This window comes from Zalophus californianus, chromosome 1 (assembly GCF_009762305.2).
Source record: "Zalophus californianus isolate mZalCal1 chromosome 1, mZalCal1.pri.v2, whole genome shotgun sequence".
Taxonomy (NCBI): domain Eukaryota; kingdom Metazoa; phylum Chordata; class Mammalia; order Carnivora; family Otariidae; genus Zalophus; species Zalophus californianus.
In genome coordinates this window covers 184,257,745-184,280,206 of record NC_045595.1, presented here as the reverse complement: position 1 = coordinate 184,280,206, position 22,462 = coordinate 184,257,745, and the positions used below count along the sequence as shown (strand labels likewise).

The 22,462-nt window shown below is 34.9% G+C and overlaps 1 protein-coding gene and 1 non-coding gene across 2 annotated transcripts in view; both read right to left on the bottom strand.

Moving 5' to 3' along the window:
• Positions 1-22,462, bottom strand: part of ROBO1 (roundabout guidance receptor 1) — a 1,115,645-nt gene that overhangs the window by 279,974 nt on the left and 813,209 nt on the right.
• LOC113919007 lies at positions 20,258-20,364 on the bottom strand. The gene has a single exon (XR_003518753.1). It is a non-coding gene; the product is annotated as a U6 spliceosomal RNA (small nuclear RNA).

The window sequence follows — 22,462 nt, the reverse complement described above, 5'->3', positions numbered from 1 at the left end:
TTATTGGGTGACACAAATTATAAAGTATAGAATGAAGTATAAATTTAAAAATAAGTCATGTTGCACTAATTGAATATTCTCTTGTTTAACTAAATGGCCAGAAACTTGAGTATATCAGTTAAAAAAACAGCATTTTCCTTGGGTGAAAAATGTGCTTTGGCATTATCATCACAAAAGTTGATCAAGTGAGTTTCACTTGAGCAGGAAACAGTGGTTGTATTGTGGTAGTCATCTTAATTCTCAACATAATTTCTTTTGAACCAAAAGCCATTTTTAGAAATAACAATCACAGATTTTAAAACAAAAATCTGGATAAAACATTTGATGTACTTCAGATGACCTATCTGACAATAGAGCCGAATTTTTCGGAATTGGGACTCTCCTAGAAAATAAGGAGCATGCTTTTGTCACACATTTAAGAGCAATCCTCAAAATTTCAAAGATGGGAAGAATGCATGTTTAATTAGTCCTGTTAGATAAAAGTAATTATTCATCAACATTCACATATCTTAACTGCTCAAGACATCAAAACCTTCAGAGACTTAACACTATAAGAAACAGCTGCTTTTGGCCAATTATGTTCTGGGCTGTCAAGATTCATAATACTCAAGAGTTCCTTCTCCCTGTTAAAACAGGGAAAATTATTCAAATAGGTATGTTGACTATAGTAGGAATTTTAACTTGACTGAAATGAAAGAATGCACCCAAAGAGGATTATATTTCCCTTCCTTTGCTCTTGTTTCCTAAGCTGTAAAATGGGATAACAGTACTAAATGACAGGGTTGTTTTGGTAAGTGCCCAATAAATGTTTCCACTTGTTTGAATTTTAAAATATTGATTGATGTAATACTTTCATCGAACATTTTAAAAAAATGCATTCATCGTCAATTTCTTATTTTTACCCATCTTGTATTCATAAAGGAAAAAAGATGAAGGGGAGGAACAAGGGAAAGGAATTTCTAGGACTTGAATTAGCCACTGGGTATACGACCAACCCCAACAATGAACAAATCTGCCTACACAAAAATAATTCTTGGTTCACAATTGGAGTCAGAAAAGCAAAGGTAAGGAAGAGCAGCAACATGGCATGACTTACTCCTATCAGTTGTGCATGGAAATGAGCATGCATGCACATACACTCCCACACACACATTAGGTTCTACTATCTATCTATAGGGATATTTGTAGAAGGGAACAATTTGGTGTAGTTGTGAAAAAGACCAGTATCTTACCCTTATTATTCTGTACTTCAAAGGTCTAGGCTAGGGATTCCAAAACTCCTCCGAGCAACAGAATCACCTGGGATCTTTTAAAAATTCCCAAACCCAGCCCACAATTCAACCCAATTAATTCAGGGGTGGGGGAGGGGAGGGAGACGGACAGGAATATCAGTATTTTTATTTTTTTTAAAGATTTTATTTATTCATTTGACAGAGAGAGAGACAGCGAGAGAGGGAACACAAGCAGGGGGAGTGGGAGAGGGAGAAGCAGGCTTCCCGCTGAGCAGAGAGCCCAATGCAGGGCTTGATCCCAAGATCCTGAGACCATGACCTGAGCCTGAAGGCAGACCTTTAATGGCTGAGCCACCCAGGTGCCCCCCAAACATCAGTATTTTTAGAAGCCCTCCAGGTGATTCCAGTGTGCAGGTAAGTCTGGGAACCATAAATGTATCAAAAGCAATTTCCAGGCAGGTACCATGTTTAAAAGTCAGGACTGAGAATAGCCCTTATGTATCTTTGTATATCACAAGTAGTTAGCATATTTGTCTTTTTGGTTTATTTTTTTCATCAGTTCACTTTATAGAAATTTTAAAAATCTTTAAAATCTTAAATTAATGAGATACTTTTGAGTGAGAATTTGTGTGGTGCACTTGTGTTATTTTGAAAGCAGCCTGGATTACCAAGAATGCATTTTTAAAGAGCTATCATTGTATTCTTTTTACACTTATAGTGCACTATAACCTTTCTTTAAACCTAATATATCCTTCAATAGATTTGTAAAATGAATCAGCATTTATATCATTCCTTTGCAGTAAAATGGCTAACTCATAATTCCACATGAGAAACAAGAAGAAAACATTATGGCCATAGCTAAAATTTAAAAAGTAGTGCATCAGGGCACCTGGCTGGCTCAGCTGGTGAAGTATGTGACTCTTGATCTCAGGGTTGTGAGTTTGAGCCCCATGCTGGATGTAAAGGTTACTTAAAAGAATAAATAAATACATAAATACATAAATAAATAAATAAAATCTTAGAAAACAAAAAGGTAGCGCATCACTGATGGATCCTCATTCTTGACTAGGAATAAAAAGATATAATAAGGAAGCAGATTTGTGTTCAGATTTGTGACTTGCATTTACCAAATGCTTATTCATATACAACTTACATAGTGAACGATAGAATTGATATGTGACATAGTAAACAAAAACACCAAAAGCCAGATCATGCTCATTTTATGCTTCATATCTATTATCTATATCTATAGATATATTTATATCCCAAAAGTGATTTCTCTTTTTTAATAAATGTTATGTCTGCCTTCAAGTACTTTGTAAATAGAAAAATCCAAAGGCTGAAGTGGGCACAGTCTGGGTACTGGCAGACACAGACCAGAGGCACGAACAGTGAAGCATGCCCAAAATCCCCAGGCTTTATCCACGAGTCGGTGCATTTGTTCTCTCTCTCACTCTCATCTAATTTTTTGCCACAGTCCTGGGCCAGGGCGAGTACCCCAGTGTTCACCCAATTCTGGAATCATTAACTGGCTCCGTTTTTTAAATAAATTCAATACATTTTTAATATTTAAAATATTAAGTATCCTTTAGATCTAGACTGATCATAGAATAAACAGATGACTCTTTATGTTTCTCTTTAAAAAGATAAAGCAGTTAGAGATAGAGGGACAACTTGAAAAGGTGATTACCTTTTCCAGAGATGGAAATCCCGGCTCTTATAAAAATGCCATGCTATACATCCTATACCTGGCAACCATTAAAATTGTAGGTCGCTTTCATTGCAAAGGAAACAAACTATCATAGTCTTATTAAGCAACTTATAGAAGTGAATATTATTCAATGGTAATATGTTTTGAAGTCATGGTAAATAGCTATTTCTCTGCAACTCCAAAGTCAATAGAAGAATGCAGGATTATGCCACACTCAAGTAAGATGACTTTAGTTTAGGTTAATATACTCCTATTCTTGTATTAGACAATATCCAGGAACCAGGGAAACTGAGGATGTTTACTCTCCAAACATAAATTTTTAAACAACTGTAAATATGGCATTGCAATAAGGCAAAAACAAAAAGAGACACACTTGAAAAATCAACAAAGAACTTACATTCAAAAGCTTCTACTAAATATCATACTTTCATTTAGATGGTAAAAGCAATGCAAATGTAGGATATATTTACAGATTTTTAATAATAACATTTTTCTCCCTCTTTTGCCTGTTTATTACAAACAGCAATTGCTTCCATAAAAATAATATCACTTAGAAAAGCATACCTCCTATAGAATAAAGGCAGCCTCTATGAATTAGAAATAATAGGTTAGCAGTGGGAATTTAGACAATGAGATAAATGCAGATAATTATGAATTGTATTACAAAATGAAATTGCCTTCAAAAGAATCATTAGAATTTCTTGTTCTCAAACCCAGTCTGGAGCCCTGCAGTTGCTCTTTGGGTACCAGGCAGGAAAACCTTTGGGACTCTGGATGTGTGAGGCTATTATTTCTGGGCTTTGGCAGTAAGAAATACGATCTGTGCCCCAGGAAAAACACTGAAACCAGAAGACATGGTAATTTAATGCTTGCCCACAAGAAAACAGAAAGTTCAGTTACACATAATTGCACTTTTCTAAGATAGAATCAATACCAACATATTAACAAGTAGTTGTTAAATTAATATTTCATTTGAGTCACCAATAAAATCCTTATTTTTAAGATTTAAGATTATTGCATAATTCCTATCATTCTTCAATATTTATACAAACATAGAATGTAAACTATAAAATCATTCTTGATTATTTAATTCTCACAAAATAAAGGTACAGATTCATGGGTCTTAAGTTACTGTATTAAACATTCAGAATACTGTGGTAGACCTAAGAACATAAACTTTTAAAGTTCTTGAACTGTAGATCTGATAAAAGAACTTGCATGATGTTCTCAATGAAAATGTTGGCTGCCAAATTAACTAAAATATTTGTATTAATACGTGCATTCGTGTTTTAAAATTAAATCTTGTTAAAAATTTTTAAATAGTCCTCCCCCGCCCAAAAGAAGAGTTTCAGGGACAACAGTTTCTACTTGCCCTATACGCTTGCTTTAAAAATGAGTGTATACGGACCAAGGCTTAAGCATTCAGATGTTCTGTGATTCCTGAGTGTTGAAAATGAAATGTTTCTAAATTGTTCTTTTATATTATCTTTAAAAACAAAAGAATTATTATTTGAGTTACAGAGTATGTTAACCAATTTCCAGTATAAAATAAAAATGTTATCTTTTTCTCCAAAATAAGTGTCATGGTCTGGAATGAAAAAAAAAAAAAAGAAATTGGAAACAAATCCTTTTATAGTATTAATTTTATAGAAATTATAAAAAAGAGAAAGATAAAATAGAAAATGAAATGCAACACCTTTATTCATCTCATCTGTCTCTTTCTCATTATCCACTCATGGAGACATTAACAGCCTCACTACAGAGAGAGAAATTGCTTGTTCATTTATTGTGAGAATCTTTTTCAGATAAGTGGCAATTTGCATCCTCATGAGCAATGTATGGCAATGTCTCATCTGGTCCAATGCAGTATGCAATTTTGCACACAATGTCATGCTGACTTGAAGTAACTAGGATATATTGCTTGCATAAGAAATATAATGGGTAGGGGAGACATCCACATTCATGTCTTCCAGCCCACCATTTCATTATGCCTTGACAATCAAGAACACAGCAGATGTCACACCTGAAAGTATTAGGAAGTTAATTAACCAATGGAATATCATCAGGGACTTCCATTCAGCCAACAAAAATAATAATATAAGGTTCACTCAGACTAGAGACAGCAAAAGTTTTGTACAACTCAACAATTACAAAGAAAAAAAAATTATAATGGATGGGAATATGGCCTAAAGAATTTTACTTTAAAATATAGTAAATATAAAAGAGAAGCAATGTAAAATATTAAAACTTACTAATTATAGATAATTTCTGGTATCCAGTAGGGATTTTTTAAATAATGCCATTTATTTTAAAATACTCTTTTAAATTGTCAGAAAGCTTTTAAAATTATTTTTGACTAAAATCAAGAGGGAAATTTGACTACAATGGGAGTAATGTATCCTTCTCTAACAGGAATGATTTAAATCTGTGAAAAGTGAGGCCTGACAGGCATAAATTGGCTCCTGTCTTTTGATATTTAGAAGATGCATTAGCTCTCTCTTCTTGACAGAATACAGTAGTCCATAGGTAGATTAGACCCCATCAAATGTCTACACTAATAACATTTGTGATTGCCCATCTTTCCATTACAAGTGGCCACTTTTTCCATTGTTTTTTTTCTGTCATTTACTGCTCGGGGTTGAGGGGGGAGAAAACTTGATTTGATGAAATATAAGGGCCCTTTATAGTTCTCTCCAAAAAATTACAGCTTTTTTTCTTATACTAGACTCCAAGTCTATCTCACATTCTAGAATCCTTGATAAACACCAGCCTAGAAAGCAAGAGAACTCAGGCAATCGCTTAGTCCTACTAATTCATGACCACTTGATATTCTGGCACCTTTGATGATTTTCAAAGGTAAGATATTTTCTATGCTCAATGAAATAAACACTTAGAATTTTATAAAAAGCCTTAAACAAGTCAAGTAAAATTCATCTAACACCTTTAATACGTGGTGAACTGGGGCTGTATTTAAACATGCAAGTGATATTTGAAATCAAAGAATAATTTTAAGCTCTATTTTAGGTCAAAGAGTTCTCTTAACCATAGTACTATCTCCATAGAAAATAAATCCCTTCCTGGTTTGCAAAGATTAGGTGATAAGGATTTTTAAAATCTAAACTGATCTCTTTTGCTGTATCCTTTGCTGTCTTCAGGGCACAAAGAGTAATTTTTCATGTAACAAAATTTTCCTTTTGTGTTTTCTTAAGGCAAATAATACAAAATTTCTGTCGAAGGGAAAAATATTAAACATGTATTTATTAGTACAGACACACTTTCTTATATAGTCTTATATTCCAAACTAGAGAGCTTTATTTTTCTTGTAGTTAATTTTCTTTTACTCCTAAATCACAGAAAGATGTAAATATGGTCAAGTAGAAAAAGATTTTGAAAATTGCTCATTTATACATAGAGGCTTCAAGGACTACTCTCACTAGAAAGAGGTAGCCACGATTTAATGAGACAGAAACATAACCGTCTTCTATTATATACAAATAAGTAAAAATCATAAATATAATTAATGTTTGCTGCTTTATATTAACATAATCTTCACCAAGGTACCTTCTTTTGAATCCTCTTTCAGAATTTCAAATCCCACACACATCATATACCATAAATATTTTTGTTTTTCAATTTAGCCAACAGAAAGTGTTAGCTACTGAACAATTAAATACTTTCTCCAGATGTCTATTTTACTTTTGGAAGTTTGTTCTGCAACACACCCATCCCCAACACCTGCCTTTCAGCTTAACTTCAAAGGGATATTTCATATAAAAGCATCTGAGAGGAGAAAAATCTGACACCACACTTGTTTGAGTCTCCATTTAAAAAAAGGATAAAATAAGCAAATATATATTTATTTCTTAAAGAATAAGGCAATTAAAAAAAAGTTTAGAAGCATATCTTACAACAACTCTTGATTATCTTAGAGAGACCATATGATAAAAGAATTAAATAGGAGAGACCGGGCTATATTGTCTTGGTTGAAATTCAGGCTCTGTCATATACCAATCACATGATTTTTGAGTAAGTTAACTTACTATGCTGAGGGTACTTACCTCATCTATAAGATGGGAGCAAAGATTTTATTTACCTCAGAGGATTGTTTTACAAAATGACAGTGATCCCATATGAAGCATTTATAACAGGGCCTGACACAGAGCACTCAATAAATATTAGGTGATGTGAGTATAATTATATTGGTTAGATGACTATAATTATTATTGTTAGTGTATATATACATTAGGTAGGCATATACATTTATTTGTGTGTGCTTCTATGTGTGTGTGTGTATATATATATATCATATATATCTCATACCTAAAGAGCATGAATCAGTTCAATAGGTTTAACTTCACTCTCCCCAAATTCTTAAGTGCTGATATAATTAATTAAATACAATACTGAATGGAACATGTAATCCATTTGACAAACTTTTATGTACCATGACATTAATCTACTGTAAATATTCACCACAGCTAGTACATCAAACAGCTTATGATACTGCTACCAAATTTTAGTTTTTCTTCTAGCCCTTAAGACCCTGTCACTGGCAAAGGTGGAACTGGGGCAAAAACCAAACAAGCCAACAAAAGTCTCCAAACATCAGTAGCTCATCCTTTACCCAACCTTTATTTATATCCATGAGGAACTGGGGCTGGATAAATGCACTCCCAAAGTAGCTCAGAATGCCATGCTCTTAGTAAAAGTGGGAGCAAACTCGAAAATGATAATCATTCAGGAGAACTTGAGTAGTATGGGCTTCAGTGCACACCTATTTACACAAACACACAGACTCATGGACACACACATACCCTGTATCTTGTGGCTTCCCTCATATTAGAATTCAGCGAAATGACGGACCACAACAATAAATAGAGGAATTTCTATTTTATGTAAATGTGGTCATCTCTATTTATTCACCAATTCATTCTCTCAGTTAATAAACTAACAAAACAATCCTCTATTATAACAGGAACTGTATCTCAAGTTTGCTTTCAAATAAGTCCAATCCCATTCTTTTCAACTGAGGAATCAATTACTATGATACAAACACTAAAATCATACTTGACTAGGGTCTTATTTCTACATAATCCCCTAAGTTGCTTCTGCATATTTAAAAGTAATTAAGGCATAAGGATGATGCAGGAAGAACAATACAAGTTTCTGTTTAAACTAAAAATATCAAAGTATGAGATTATATTTGGTTATTAATTATGAATTGACCTGACTTGACTTTAATACTTTTGTCCAAGGAGCCCTAAAGGGCTATTTTTATTTTCCCTGAAAATGATTAGATAGCCACTACATGAACCCTTTTGTTTCTGCCTTCATACACTCTACCTCTGGAATCTAAGGCAACATTGAGGTATTTAAACAGGGTGGAGGCGGGGAGTGGGGATGAGAGAAAGAGATCTCAAATATTAGAACTCTGTTGTTGCTAGCTAGCACTAAATAAATGGATAGCTGAGTATACCTGGGGCAGGAGGAGTGGGGGGATTATGTATATATATATAGAGAGAGAGAGAGAAAGAGAGAGAGATAGTGAGCACACAGATGCACTCACTATGAAAAAGGTCCAATATTTCATACTTAAATGTGTTCTAATATTCACATAAATCTTCAAGAGTAGTATTACTCGTTTTTAGATGAAGAGACTGAGCCCTGGTGAAGTAAGACAACTTGCCAACACTCACACAAACAGTAAGTTTAGAGGCAGGATTGGGATTTGAGTTTGTCTGACTGACTTCAAAGCCAGTTTTAACAACTGTGATAGATTGCCTTCTACAGCTAATGGCCTGACTGTCAAGAGTAGGTATGACTGTTGAACACGTCAACATCATTTTAATCAAAGTGGGAAAATGGAATAAATGTGGAGGGGAGGGTTTCTTTTGCTTTGTTTTGTTTTTGTTTTCTGCTTGTTTCTCTGTTTGGTTTTAGACACATAGTATTTAGGTATCACTAACAAGAACATTCTTATTCTTGAATCCTGAGGTCCTCCCTGCCATATTAGGTCTTCTCTGACAATCATTATGAACAGACCAGCTGTCCAACATTGCTCATAAAATAGTTCCTAATTCACACAGAATCGCTTGTCCTGAGCCCCTCTCTCCTGTCTTCTTTAAAAAGCATATGTCACAGCTGCATTTCAACTAGGCTCAAGTAGTGCTTCATCTGTAAGCCATCTCAATGGACAACTAACATTTTGAAGTGCACACAAAGTGGGACCCATAGTGCCTTACTGTTAATTAAAACCATCCTGACAGCCACGGGCTTGGCCTTTATGATCAGCTTCTTTCCATGTTTGCCGAGTTGAGTCAACACATCTGCACCTGTAGGCTGGCTCAAGACGAATCAAATGTGAAAACTGAAGTGATCCTTGAAAAACAGGAGGGTTGGACTCCTTTTTCCTAAGATAAGCAATTCTCCTGTACCAAACGTGAATGTGTACATTCAGTCCAATCCTTGGAACATCACTATTATTGCTAATAAAGGAACGTTAGACATTCTGATACCTTAAAGCAGCTGTTCTCAAATGATCTGGTGTCAGGAACCTTTTACACTCTTAAAAATTACTGAGGACCCCAAAGTGTTTTTATTTATAGGAATCCTATCCATTGATGCAATTATGTTAGAAATTTAAATGGAGAAAAATTTAAAATACTAACTTACTTTAAAATAAAGATAACTTTATTAAATGTCGATATAAATAACACTTTCATGAAAACTAATTATATTTTCCCAGACAAATAAACACAGTGAAAAGAATGGCATTGTTTTACATTTTTCCAGACTTGTTTTTAATGTCTGGTTTAACGAATAGACAGCTGGATGCTATCCATCTACTTCCACATTCAGTCTGTTGCAATACATTATTATTATTATTATTATTATTATTATTATTATTATTTGACAGAGAGAGACACAGTGAGAGAGGGAACACAAGCAGGGGGAGTGGGAGAGGGAGAAGCAGGCCTCCCGCAGAGCAGGGAGCCCGATGCGGGGCTTGATCCCCGGACCCTGGGATCATGACCTGAGCCGAAGGCAGACGCTTAACGACTGAGCCACCCAGGTGCCCCGTTATTTTGTTGAAATATATGAAGAAAAGTAAGCCTCACAAAGACATCTAGGCAGAAAAGGAAGAAGTATCTTAATAGCCTTTTCAAATAATTGTGGATATTCTTCTTTCATACTACACCAACAGTCAACGTGTAGTCGTTCCTTAAATGTTAGTGGCAATGTGGAATCTGAAAACGTATCAACGAACTTTTGGTAATCTATGAGATTAAACTACATTGTTTTGCCTTTGAATGAATCTTTTACCATGCATGATTTTGACCTTGTGGACTCCCTAAGAGGATCTCTTGACCAAACTTTGAGAATCACTTACGCAAAAAAACAAAAACAACACACCTCTCAAAAAAGTACAAATGAGTGAACCTAGCAGACTGACAAAGGAAGACACAGCAATTGTACAAAGAACCTTATAAAAGGATTCAAGATTTAATTTACTTCATACTAGTAGATTTGTAAAGATTAGGAAAGAGGCCCTCTTGGAGACCCAGCCTTACAAACTTGGCTTAGAGAGTAGGGAGTCAGTTGGACTATAGCCTCTGTTTGCTCCCTTGGCTGGATTTATCTTTCACAGAAAGAATAAACTACACAACCATATGTGACGGTCCTACTTACATTAACAGACAAGGGAGAGCAATCCACACAGAGTAGAAAAAAGAGAAGAAAAACAAATTTTCACTTGTGAGCCACAACAGTCTGATAAAATTCGTACTATTCTCTTTCATTCCTTCACTTCTGCAGTCAATTCATGACACGTGTGACAGTTAAAAGTTCATGATCCGTAGAAATAATATCAGGTCCCAGTAAATGGCTTTTATTTTATGACCTGGGTATTGGGTGGGGAAAAGTAGGTACAGAGTAAACATTGAAAAAGAAAGAAACCCAATTTTTAAATCGTAATCGTAAGAGCTTTTTTTAAAAAAAATGAACAGTTCTCTTCACTGAAAAGGAATAAAAGTTAAAATTTCAAAGCATTTTGAATTTGTTTCATAAATAAAGGTACATGCCACCCAAAGACGGTGACTTTGGGTCACTTTAATGAGACTATAATGAGAATAAAATGGAGTAACAGATTCTAAAATAGCAAATTTTATAAAAACTGAAATAGTTTAAAACTTTTTTCTTTAAAATTTTATAAGACCACTAATTTTAGCTCGTTTGCATCAACTAAAGAGTGCATCAGTGAAGAAAGATATTTATAACTAAATTAATTTTCAGCAAAAATTAATGTCTAGCTCATTTCTGTTTAAATTATCGTGCCATGCTGCAACAATAATAATGATAATAAATAATAAATTGGTGGGGCACCTGGGTGGCTCACTCGGTTGGGTATCTGCCTTCGGCTCAGGTCATGACCCCAAGGTCCTGGATAGAGTCCTGCATCGGGCTCCCTGCTCAATGGGGAGTCTGCTTCTCCCTCTCCCCCTGCCGCTGCCCCTGCTTGTACCTCTCTCTGTGTGTGTCAAATAAATAAATAAAATCTTTAAAAAAATAATAAATTGTCATGCCATGCAGCAACTATTATCAAGTTCAGAATACTCCCTTATTCAATTTATTTATATGTAGTTATAATGAAAATGTGGCTTTTACCAACATAACCTGCTATCGAAGAAACTAGTTATTTCCGACTATATCTGGTGACCAGAGGGCACAGTTCTGAAACTACAATAATTGCTGAACATCCCTGTCTTCGGAGACTTGTGCTGTGTGGTAAATATGCAAGTTTGCAAAACACAGGGTTTATAAGTGATGACTCATATGTACTGGAGTTTACCAATAAGTGTGAGTTGCCATTTAAATGAATACATTAAACACTGGTCATGAGTAGAAAAAATACTGTATCTGGTACTAATTGTGGTTCTTTTTTCCTTTACCACTGTCTGAGCTCATTAGAATCACATGCTGTGCAAATCTCTCCCCTTCAGAAAGTCAGACACTGTTGCCTCCCTCACGCCATCAGTTAACCTTAAGCTTCACTGTATCAGGAAGCTATGGGCATTGAAAGTACACACCGCAGCAGTGGTAAGGACAGTTTCTACTCCACAGATGAAAAGCATGCATGAGTTGAGCTGATCATTAATCTGCACCCTAGAGCTTGCTAAAATCCTTCTAACAGATTTTTGCTCAGCCTTTCAACATAGATACAATAAAAATGTAAGATGAATTCCATACCTACTCTAAAAAGTCAATTTTAGGGGCACCTGGGTGGCTCAGTCGGTTAAGCGTCTGTCTTCGACTCAGGTCATGATCCCAGAGTTCTGGGATCGAGCCCCGCATTGGGCTCCCTGCTTGGCGTGAAGCCTGCTTCTCTCTCTCCCACTCTCCCTGCTTGTGTTCCCTCTCTCGCTGTCTCTCTCTCTCTCTCTGTCAATTAATTAAATAAATAAAATCTTTATTTTTTTTTAAGATTTTATTTATTTATTTGAGAGAGAGAGAGAATGAGAGAGAAAGCACATGAGAGGGGGGAGGGTCAGAGGGAGAAGCAGACTCCCTGCTGAGCAGGGAGCCCGATGTGGGACTCGATCCCGGGACTCCAGGATCATGACCTGAGCCGAAGGCAGTTGCTTAACCAACTGAGCCACCCAGGCACCCAAATAAAATCTTTATAAAAAATAAAAATAAATAAATAAAAAGTAAATTTTAGTTTTACTGAAAATGACCAGTAAAACCCAAAAATATAAATATGAAGCTTAAAATAATTCAAAGATTTATTTTAATTACAAAAACAATTTAAATTACAAGGATATAGGTGGAAAGGCAGAAAGAAAACCTACTATGATCCATGTTTTTCCTCATAATGATGAATTATGGAACTCTGCATTTCAGGACAGGAAACCTATATTTCGAAAAGTATCTCTACCTAGATTTCACTAACACCCTGTGAAGTCAAATTCTGGTTGGCTCCAGATATATTACAAATATATTCTTCCTTAAATAGAAAACTACATTCACATTAACTTAGAAATTGTTCAGAAAATCAAACTGAAAATTATATATAAAATCATTTTCATATTCACACAAAGGATTAAGTTATAAGTTCCAGGCTGTTTACAGCTATCTACTTGGCTCAAAAAGCAAAATGTAGGGGTGCCTGGCTGGCTGCATCAGAACAGCATGCAACTCTTATTCTTGTGGTCGTTGAGTTCGAGCCCCATGTTGGGTGTAGAGATTACTTAAATAAATGGTTAAGTAAGAACTCAAAAAAAAACAAAGAAAGAAAGAAGAATGTAGCCAATGTGAGTTCTATACTGTTAATTGGATACAAGTTTTGCCTAAGAGTTGCAAACCCAAAGATTATCCCTCTAGGAGATAAGAGGTACATATATTATTTATTTATTTTTAGAGAGAGAGTGTGCGTGGGTGCGTGGGCAGGGTTGGGAATGGGGTGGGGGGAGGGGGAGAGGGAGAGAGAGAATCCTAAGCAGGCTCCATGTCCAGCACAGAGCCCAACACAGGGCTTGATCTCACAACTCTGAGATCATGACCTGAGCTGAAATCAAGAGTTTGACCCTTAACCGACTGAGCCACCCCAAAAGGTACATATATTAAACCCAATGAAGTGTCTTTTAAGAATAACAAACACCTTTTCTCTAATTACATGTTCACCAAGAAATCTTATAATTTGATTTCCTGACAGCAAAGAACTTATCTGTGGTTGTGAATATTCTGGATTTCTAATAAACTCAATATATCATCAAACTGAAAATTAATAAATTGCTATTCTCATTTCCTTTGTTTTTTCTTGAAAGAAGGTATATTCACTTGACATTTTTATCAATGATATATCAAGGATAAAAGAGCAATTCCAAGAGAAAGACCCAGTCATTTTCTTAGACCACCAGTATATTTTGGTAAATAGTTACTTAATTTTAATATCAAGCATTATGCAATTAAAATAATTTATAAAGTAATTGTAAGAACTATCAATAATTACTGATGCTTAACCATTAGGTATCCTAAACTGATTCTAATACTTTCAACTATATAAGTCGATGATGTCACAATAAAATAATAAAATTATATGACCCTGAAATGCTCCAAAATTTAAGTAATATAAAGCTAGACATCCATAGTGGCATTTCATGAAGACATTAAGAGAAAGTATGGATACCAAAATACTCCTGAACCTTACTATTATACTACTTAATATTTTTTTTTTAAAGATTTTATTTATTTATTTGAGAAGGAGAGAATGAGAGACAGAGAGCACAAGAGGGAAGAGGGTCAGAGGGAGAAGCAGACGCCCCGCCGAGCAGGGAGCCCGATGCGGGACTCGATCCCGGGACTCCAGGATCATGACCCGAGCCGAAGGCAGTCGCTTAACCAACTGAGCCACCCAGGCGCCCACTACTTAATATTTTTTAAAGACTTATTTGAGAGATAGAGAATACAGAGGGGCAGAGGGAGAAGAAGGAAAGAAGCAGACTCCCCGCTGAGCCAGGAACCTGATGTAGAACTTGATCCCAGGACCCATGAGATCATGACCTGAGCAGAAATCAAGAGTCAGATGCTTAACTGACTGAGCCACCCAGGCGCCCTATTCTACTTAATATTAAAGGCCTTCTTTATTTTGGAAGAGAGAATAAATGAGTAATACTACATTTACACATCTTCAATGTATTAGACAATCAATAGTGTGTATATATTTATAAAGGATTCTTCATGGTCCTATAGAATAAAGTCTTCATTAAACTGAAATTTCATGCCATTTTATATATTTCAAAGGTGTCACATATTTATTGTTTATATACATAATAGTGCAAATGTCAAGAGGTATGTGTGTATGTATGTATATGTTTCTGTGTGTCTGTGTGTTTTAAATTTCTATAGCTTTTTTTTTTACTCCTCAGTAAAAGATTACTTTAAATCGGACCTACATTTACCTAAGGAATGGCACTTTTGTAGAGTTTATCCCAAGGAAGCAGGAGAAAATTTCACTCTTTCCAATCCCACTAGTAACCAAAACTGATTCAACTCCTAGAAGGGATCAATGAGAATATGAAATGTCATTAGGTAATTCATAAGAGAGTTGAGTAGATTCAAACACTAAGGAAATCTTGAAAAAAAAACTCCATTGTGGAAGAAAATTAGGACAGAGAGTAATGGGGAGAAGAGAGAAATGAGCAAATATTCTAGGTATTCCTCTGTGTAATTTCATTACAGTAGAGACAGCAGTTTTGAAAGGTGTTAACTAATTGAAATAGGCTGAAAGCACCATTTAAAAGTATTTTACAGAGCTGACTTTCCTCTGTGTCCTCTCCTGTGCCCAGTTTCATCAGCCACACCTGGGAACTCGCCAGAAATGCAAATTCTTAGGCCCAATCCCAGCCCTGCTAACTCAGAAGATCTGCTAACCCAGAAATCCAGGTTTGAACAAGCAAGCCAGGTGATCGGATATACACTACAGTTTGAGAACTCCTGTACTACCCTTGAGTTAACACCCCAGGGAGAAAGCTAGGTCAGAGATCATTCAGTTTGTCATTGCACTAAACAACGCCAATGATTGCAAAACCATGTAAATAGAAGAAGTTGGCCATTAGAAAACATAGAACCACAGACATGAAAGTACTTAAAGGAAGTAATAGATAATTAAACCCATACTTGGAGAAGTTCTGAAATCCAATCTCTGGGAAATAATTACAAAAAACTACATTTGTAGTTTTGAAGTCTACTTTTGTAGAACATAGTTACATAATTTTTTATGAAACTGATGTACAAGAGCACCAGCCACAAAATTTACTCAACTGAAATGGAGTGAATAAGTAAAAGAGCATTCACTTGAAATAAACAAGAATTTAAGGCGTGTGCTGAACCCCCCTATCCAATCTCGTTCAGTTATTTTGTGAGTACCCTTACCTCTTTTACAGATAGGTACTGTATTAGTGATATTGACTCTGCAATACTGAGACCGAGAGATTAAAATGATGCCCCGTGTGCTCCTGGAAACTGCTGATCCTGATCTTACTAAAATGAGTAAGAGAGTCATGCACCAGTAACCTGACCTTTAACCTGAGCTTGCCTTTCAGGAATTTTGAGACAGACTAAATCAATTGATATGGCCATTACAATTGGAGTCCTGTCAAAATTTTTACAGTATTTGAAAGGGGTAATTGGAATCTGAAATGGACTGTAAGCAACACGGAACCCTAGTTCTCATATGCCAAGAATCCAAAAGACTTCGATTTCTTCTTTACACTGAGTAACAGGAAGCAAGCAAAAATGTTAAACAACAATTTCCAAGCAGATACTGAGAGATTTTACTATTATGATTCCAATATATGTCCAATAATTCTTTCAATAATGTAAGAAACGATAGGAGATAAATAACTTTTTTAAAAAAATGACTTTAACACGTATCTCCTGATGGTGTGAACTGACGATTTTCCCTGAAAACTTCATAATTTTGGAGAATATGGAAAACACTCCCCATTTCTCTCTTACCTAGTTCAAAGGAAAAATATTTTACAGGAGAGCCTAAAGATAATCTTTATTTTCCATTTAAAAAACAATTAAATTGAAGCTTAAACTTTTCAATTTCAAAAACTAAAATATATGGCTTTTTTTGTTTGTTTCGATTTATGCCTGGCCCATGAGGTGCTTTTTGTAGTGGACAGAAAAACAGAATGCTTTTTAATATCAATGTGTGTTTTGAATTGTACTAACAAGCGACATATCAGCTGCGAGGTGAGACTACATTGAAAAAGACGGCTTCAGCTTACGGAAAATACCAGCTGTCTCCACTCTGTGAAGATGGATTACCACCTGTCCTGTTATCTTCCATACACAATACAAGGCACGTTGGCCATTTTAAGCAGGATAACTGTACCCATATGTTCTTTAATTTGGGTCTGCATGCTGCCTGCCATTAAATATTCGTAATGGATTATTGTAAATAGGAGATTAGCATGGGAGGCAGGGTGTTTAAGCAGAGTCTAAGCCTCTGTTTCATTAAACCTCCTTCCTTGTTCTCGAAACCTGTACAAGCGAAAATACTTGTGATAATATCATCAATTTTAGCTAACTAGTAAAGCATCCAAGCGTAAATGGAAAACAGTGAGTTGTGTGTGTGTGTGCTTTTTAAGGCATAGGAAGTGCAGGCTACATGTCACAATAAATTAAACCGTAGATTGCCATTAAAAAGATTGCCCCAACACATTCATTAACCTTGAAAATGATCACATACAGATTTGCTAGAAGCAATTTTGCTAGAAATTTCCTCCTTTTCTCATCAAAATGTTACACTATTGAATATATTTGACAGAAAATAGGATATGAAAAGAAGCACAGATTTTTTAAATATTATAGCTGAAAAAAGTTACCTTTATTTGAAAACTAAAATGTATATTTAGAATTATATCAGTTACAGCACTAAGTCTAGCCAACAAACGGGGATGGATACATAGGATTTCTACTACGGAATAACTGGAGTAAAAAAGGGCTCCATTATCAAATGCATTTATTTATCTAGTCAGCTTAATAGGTAACCAAGAGCATATGAAATGTGATGATCAGATCCTGACTTCTGTTTTAGTGAAAGCAGGGCTCACTTCAGCTAGATAGCAACCAACACAAAGTTGTGGCCCTACTGTTTACAAGTACATGCTGGAGCCAACTGAGCAATGGACCAAACAAGAGGGCCGCTAGCAGCTGCTTTCTATAGTGATCAATATTGAAGACTTCAACTCAGTAGGATTTGATCCTAAATATTAACTAATAATCTAAAACAATGCAAAAAATAATAATTTATAAAAACAGCCTACAAAGTATATTTAAAATCCTACAGCTTCATTTTAGACTAACTAGAAAGATAACCTCAAACAGAATCTCTCCACGGTAAATAGTCATAAATTCCAGTCCTGTTGGAGGGAATAATAGATTGATATTTGCAGGTGTATTTAGTCTTACCTTGTTGAGTTCTGATTTATATTAGTCAAATATTTTATTTCTTTCAACTTGTGAAATGCTAGAAATCCTAATTAAACTTTGAAATAAAAAGAATAGGGAGAAGCAAATAGAGATTAAAGGAACACATCACAAAAACTATCTTGATTTGCAAAACTTTTCTAAAAAGGAAAGCAGAAAGCTATTGTAATGATTGGAGACAGAGCCCTTTTATGTGTGCAGATGGGAAGTACTCCTAGAGAGGGTCATATTTCCGTAGGCTAAAGACCAAGAAAACTTAACTGCCCCAGGCCTGGAGTTTAGTGGTGAGAACAATTCATTCATTGAGCACTAAGATTCAGTAATCAAAGTATGAGGACAAGGGTGTGATTTTCATCTTCTATAAGGACAAGTGACTACCAATTCAAAGGAAACGAATGGCAGTAAGAAAATGGAATCTCCCATATGGCTAAAATTTTTAAATGCGTGGTCCCTTATTTATTCACTTTTAAATTTCATTTTGTACAAACTGACTATATAATAAGCTAGAAACATACACCGTGCTTGACAATTTCCAACAACAGTTTCATACTCTTCAAAAATGACAAAGGATATAAACCACTTGCATCAAAAATTGAAAAAGATATACTAAGTGTAGATATTTACCAAATATTTTTAACATCAACATTCACAATACAAGAAAATGTATTCACATTTAAAGGTAACAGTTACATTATTTTTTTCAAATAACACTTCACTCAGTGCATGCAATAAATTTTGTTGAAAAGTTTAATGTTAGAGGGAGCAGGGCAGGGTGATATCTAAAAAATATCTGTGGGGCACCTGGGTGCCTCAGTCAGTTAAGCATCTGCCTTCAGCTCATGATCTTGGGGTCCTGGATCCAGTCCCAAGTCGGGCTCCCTGCTCAGAAGGGAGTCTGCTTCTCCCTCTCCCTCTACCCCTCCGCCCCTCATTTCTCTCTCTCTCTCTCCCTAAAATAAAATCTTTTAAAAAAGGGGAGGGTTTAAGAGTCAGACGGAAAAGCTGTAGTATTTAATATACATATTTATCCCATGTCCATTTGACGTACTATTTAACTCCAAAAGCCCTCATCCTCTATAAGTCTTTCTCTGACACTACTACAATTCTCCATGAATGACCAGAAGAATCAATAATTTGTATCAATGTCTTTATTTGATGTAACTTTTTTGGTTTTTTAACACTAACCTTAGGAATAGGTGCAATGGCTTACAATATCCATTTAATGTTATTTATTTAAACTTAACTGAAACCTTAGGTAAAAATGGAGAAAATGCATGTTAAAGATAAGATACGTAGTGTTTAAAAATGGCAATTTTTACAAAAAATATGAAATTAATCATCTGTTCTACCTGAAAATACTTTCTCTTAAAGGATCAACATAGACAACTTGCAAATAAGCCTGTTCTCTTTTTTCATTATTTTTACTGGATGTTTGGTTGAAACAAGACAAACAAAACATTGACAAACTGGAAGGACAAAAGGGGTACAGAGAATAGGGGTCCCATCATTGCACATGGTACAATAAAAAAAAAATGAAACACTATCATCTCTTTTAACAAGGTCAAAATTGACCTTTATACTTTGGGCCCCTGGAAATATAATGCTCAAAAATATAGAACTGACAGTGGCCTAAATTCAGATTTACTCAAAATTATAAAGGTGCCAAATAATAAGAAACACCTAGAATTTTCTAAAGGATTTTCACAATTCTAAAAATATTTAAAATTTGGAGAAGATAAAAAGAAAAAAATAGCATTAGGTGTTTCTGATTTGATTGTAACCCACTTCTATAAAGGCTCAAAGATTTTTGTATTCAGTTTCTATTTAAAATTATTTTCATAATCCTCATGCTTATTTCCAAGCAAAACCACAATGAAAAATATAGATCAGATTAGTATTGGTTTTAGTCTAGTAGAACATATTTCCAATATTTCTACATACAGGCTGATTACTTTTCCCTCCCACCTCTTTATTTAATTTCTGACAGATTTTTAAAAAATATTTTTCTACAGTGTAACCCTTGAGATATGACGTTTAATTACTAAAGTAAAATTTAGACTATATCCAAAGTGTGCTTTTAAATATTTGTCTAAGGGAAAACCTTAATTTGTAGAACAACAAGTGGGAATATATTCAGATCATTCTTTTGCCAAAGTGATCTAAAAGTTTAGAATTGGATCTATAATATTGTTTATCTAATCTCGCTCTCTCTCTTTTTTTTTTTTTTTTTGAAGGATTAATTGGGAATGGGTGTTGAATTGGGTGGGCCACTTCACTTAGAGAGTCTGTCTCCCCACACACGGATATCAGAGAAAAGTAAAATATGGAATGCTTCACGAATTTGTGTATCATCCTTAGGCAGGGGCCATGCTAATCTTCTCTGTATCATTCCAGTTTTAATATATGTGCCGTCAAAGTGAGCACTATCTAATTTCCTTATATATCTGTCTTATAACAGTTGTGACTATGAAGGGGTATGGGATTATTACAACTGGCACCACAATTTCCATTCTAGTTAAATAGTGTAGTTTCCAGGAGTTATTGTCCAGATTATTCAGAGCCTGAACAGACATTACTGGTTGGGTTCAGGTATTCACTTTTTGGGGAAAAAAAAGAAAAAGAAAAAAGACAGATATACAAATAAAAGTTTATTCATATCCATCTTCTTTGAACTAGTCAGAACAAGGAAGTCTCCACTGTGAACTTTATTATATAAGGGTATCTCGAGTAGAATGACTTAAGCATTAGCAAACCAGTTAAAAAATCTAAAATTGAAAATGTTCACCTTGAGTTCTGAGGCTGCATCATTAAATATTCAAAGCTCAATCAATAATGATAATGTCAATAGTCAGAATTTCTCTTTTAAAAGGAAATCTGAAATATTCTGTATCAAAAAACGTATATTACCTCTTAGAAAAATAGTGTCTCCAGTAAGAAAAGCTTAAGCTGAATTACACAAAATTAGGCTGTTTATTTTGCCTTTGATGTCATATTAAATATAAATGTAATTTGTTGAGGGTGGTCAACTGACTTGTTTTATACCTAGAAATATGATTAACTTTATAAAATCTGAATTTCCATCATCATTCTTCAGCTGCAATAAAGAAAAAAAGCAAACATGTTCAAGGAAAGACTGTTAAAACTCCAGTCTGAAGAAGTCCTTAGTCATCCTGAACCTTTAAGCAGGCCTTTGGCATAAACTCGGATCATGTCCCAGTAAGATAATTCCTCTAGGGACATATCGTTCGCTCAGCTTTGAAGGATTCCTCTTAGAGAGATTCATCTGATTCATCTGGCCTATTAACAATTCTAATTCAAAGAATCCAAATAAGAAAGCAAGCAAAAAGGAAGTAACTGTTTTTTTTTCAACCCCAACCCTCAGCCTCCATTCAAAAATATCTTCCTTCTTTTTATCCTTTCCTATGTGAGTTCTTACTAATGTTGTTAAAGAGCAGAAGCTACTACAAGACGGAGCCTGGAATTGTTCTGCAATTGTTATATTTCTTTAGGTATAAAGCACAGTTCTATTCCGCCCATGGGTTTTCAGCACACATTAACTGATGTTGAGTAATATGTGATAATAAATTAAATATTAAAGCATCACATTGTGAGCACCAAAGTCTGTTGGTAGCAGATTTTTACACAACTATGAAAAGAACACATATATACGGTAAACCATTTATAGAAAAAAATTATAAAATAATTCTAATTTATTCCTTCTCCTATGATATATAAGGTTAGATTATGTTAATGACATTGACATCTATAAATGGAAAAGAAACCCCATTTTGCAAAGAGAAATATGTAAATATTTTGGAATGCCTATGGTCCATAAAAGAGGTAGAATATTAAAAGTGATGGGAGAAATGTGTGAAAACCAATGATGGAAGAACAGCTTGGAAAAGTTATAGCATGGAAAATATGGTAATTTCTTGGTTATTAAATATGGTTCAATTTAGAGAACTAAAATTAGCTATAAATTTGATGCTTTTGACAATTAAAGATAAACCATTATCCCTTACTTGGCAATTTCTGGGTTTTGTTTCACGTAAATTTGCAGCAATCTTTCTTAATTCAGTGTCGGTTTGCTCTTCAGGGTATAAAAAAATAAAATCACCAGGTAGTCTGTGATAGGGCAGCCAAAAGAAATAAAACATTGGCTCCATTAGATACTGGCTTTCTTTCTTGACCTTTACAAGTTCAGACTGCTGATTGTCATGTCTTCTCAGGTGCCAGAGAGTATAACTGTGAAGTTGGGTACAATACACCTATACATCCTTCATACTCTTAGGAAACCTGAGGCAGAAAAGAATTCTCAGGGATCCTGAGCCTACCACCCTAAAACATTCAGATATGAAAATAGAAAGTATCTGGCAATTGTCCTAATTTGGGGATGTACACCTAATTCTCCACCACGTGTTTCTGCAACCATTTACCCATCATTTCTTCTGGTTCTTTCAGGAACAGAGGAACATTACCACATTGACATGATTCTCCATATACTTAGAAATACTTGAGCAAT